The sequence below is a fragment of the Morone saxatilis genome, unplaced genomic scaffold (assembly GCF_004916995.1).
Source record: "Morone saxatilis isolate NCDOM2014 unplaced genomic scaffold, NCSU_SB_2.0 Contig17, whole genome shotgun sequence".
NCBI classification, from domain to species: Eukaryota; Metazoa; Chordata; class Actinopteri; family Moronidae; genus Morone; species Morone saxatilis.
In genome coordinates, this window is record NW_023339729.1 from 16,768,726 (window position 1) to 16,771,928 (window position 3,203).

General features: G+C 39.6%; 1 pseudogene; it reads right to left on the minus strand.

The window, feature by feature from the left end:
• Positions 1–3,203, minus strand: part of LOC118326702 — a 79,013-nt pseudogene extending 75,810 nt beyond the window's left edge.

A 3,203-nucleotide genomic window follows, 5' to 3' on the forward strand; every position in this document is an offset into this window, starting at 1 on the left:
GAATTGAATTGAATTAAATTGATGGTCACACAGCAGTTTATCTGCCACACAGCATCAGTAACACAGTAACCCAGCAGAGACCTAATTCACAGATAGGACATTTCAGTATTGATCTAGCCAATGTGCAATACACTGGTTAGGCCATCAATACAGCAATTATACTGTAAACTGTTCTTTAGCACACTGATTCAGAGATCCAGTTCCCAGCATCTTTAGTATTTATCCATTACACTTCTGTTGTATACTGTACTATACATATTCTATTTTCTATATATTATAATGCACATATTTTAGCGTTCTTATTATTATTTCTATCTGTATATTGTTTTGTTAGGTGTTTTTAGCATCGACTTTACACCCTCATTTAGGAGAGAGCTTACTCGTAACTGGTGCAATCCAGTGTTGGTCTTCAGTCTGAAAAGTGTCCTGAAGGAAACGCACCAGAAAACACTTTCACAACAAACCTGCTGACTCCTTCCTCAGAGGGAAGGCTCGGTGCAGTCAGACTGTGGCTAACCAGAAGAGGAGGACATGTTAGATCATTTACAGAGGTACCAATACTACACTGTAAAACATACTCAGAAACGTACAGAGTACAGAAACATTTCCCCCACTGCTGAAAAGAATCCTGAGGAAACACTGAAGCCACTTAGTTTTAAGAGACCTCTCTTATTTTCTCTTTTGTATATTTACTATTGCTAAAGTATTTCTTATCTGATGATTCAATTAATCAATGAATACTGAAACAAATAAACACTGCAATAATCAATATCTGCAGCCCTATCCTGAGCCAAACCCAGTTCTAACCTGAACCCTCAAACCAAGTCTGAACAGCTCTGTGATGAAGTGAGAACCGACCTCGCTTTCCAAAAGTGTCCTCGCTCTCAAGGCCAAAGGTCTTAAATTGGTCCTCACAAAGATAGAAGTACAAGGGCACACGCAGGGTTAGATCCCACCACTTGTCACTAAGGTGACAGAGGCGTTTGAACGTGGCTGAAGGGGGACCTGGGACCTGGGACTGGGCAGCAAGGGAACACTGATCACTGCAGTGTGTCCTTCATGTTCAGTGTTTATCTGAGCTAAATGTTCCAACAACACTGAAGTCATATGAGAGACTAGCTGAAGCCAAACACTTTCAGGCGACTCAAACGGGTGGAATTTCTCCAGAGAAAAACTCATTATTTGTGGCCTGTAACACAGATTGATGACAACTGCTCATAAAGTTTATTAAAGAATAATTCAGTAAAGATGACAGTTGTGTTACCCGATCTGCAAAAAGTCTAAATATTAATACAGCATTAAATAATAAAAAATAGTTTCCAGTAGTGCCTCATGATATCTTGTAGTCGCTTTGTCAGCAAGTTGTGTCATTAAATATGTCCGCGAGTCCTTCAGCCAAGTTCTTTTTCAAGTCGCACGCGAGCAAAGCAATGGACACAATCTGAATGTACTGAAGGGTGTACGTCTGCGTGTTCTTCTCCACAGGGGTTCTCAATTAATCATATGACTATGTATTCATGTCCACTATTTGGCCAATTATTGTTTCATTTGGAGAAGCCTCCGTTGTTTAAATTACCCATGATTCTTATGCAAGATGGAAAAAAAGACGAATACACACTGTGAATAAATAATTTGTCCCTAAAATCATTCGCTGTGATTAATGATCTTCGTCAGAAAACGGAGGAAAACAAGAGGAAACTATGTAGAATTTATTGGGATGAATCATTGTGTCTTGCTGCACTTTGGGCCATACATTGTGATATTGGGTTGTAATAAACGCTGACCTGACTCGGCCGTATAGAAACAGCGAAGCGCAGTGGAGTGCGTATGCTGACAGGCCTCCCACTCTGTCGGCTGCGGTGTTACTGCTGTTTGCTTTCTCTCTGCAGGTGACTGACAGGCAGAGCTGGCTGGTTCGGTGTTAACCAGCTGTTGACCTGAGTGTAGTCTGTCAGTCACTTAACCCTCGGCTGTCTGTAACACGTTACTGTAATCACATAACACTTGTCTGTAACACAGTAACATAACACATTACTCCTAAATCCAGTGATCACACTTCAGTTACCAATCATACTATTATGTCTTGTTGTTACTTGCATTATAATATGTTCTTCAACATGCTCTCTAAAGTCAGAGCCAAATGTGGTTTCCTGTATCGTAATAAAACATCTGTTACCCGCTCTGCGAAGCACAACTTGGTTAAAATGACAAAACCTGGATTATAGTGACTTGAAGACAGCTCAGGCTTAGTTTTGAAGCCATGTTACACCAAAGAACTGAGATGACGAGATCGTGCCGCCACTCTAACAAACCTTTCATGATTTTATTCATCATTAGTCCTCATTATTCTACAGGTGTGCCTAAAAAATCTTCTCAGTACACTGAACGTCATCTACTATATTGCTGTTTGTCACTGGTGCCCCTTTCAACACTCATCACTGTAACCTATATTCTCAAGTCAACTGGCCATCACTCCATGCCAGGCAACAGATCCACTTTTATCAGTTCATTTATAAAACTATTGTTGGAAAATCCCCTTCATATCTTGGCTTATGACTCAATATCTCCAACAGCAACCATAATTCATTTTCCAGCAAATTTGAAAAAGTAATGAGTAATGTGCAATACATTACTTTTTTGGGGATAAAAAAACACCCCAACACTGCTTGCCAATAGTAGGCGTCAACAACCTAATGCACTGGTTCTGAAACTACTGTATGTGTACTTCTATGCAGAGGAATCTTTGATTTTTTTAATAAAATAAATTCATTTAAAAACATATAACTATTATCAAAATGTAAAAAATACTTGGAATTATTGAAATGTAATTTAAAATAAGTTTCCTGTAATATTTTGTTTCAATATCAGCCTGCACGTAGTCACGTTCATGAACATAGCGCAAGCATACATCTACGATTAGTTAGGACCTAAAATGTGATGGAATCATCAATCATTGATCCAAACAGGAACTATTGGGGGTTTTAATGTGGAGCAGGAGTACCACATTTCCACCAGTTCCTTCAACTGTCCGTAGCAGAATAGGGTTGGGCTACTGTGTTTAGTCGTGATGGTGGTACTTAATGCCTAATATTAAGCTGGTGCATGGTGCAAAACGTTCTGATCTAATAGTTACTAAACAGAGCACTGTACTCACCAACCAAAGTGCTCAGATCTGTGGACGTGGCGACATCACTGGAACAATC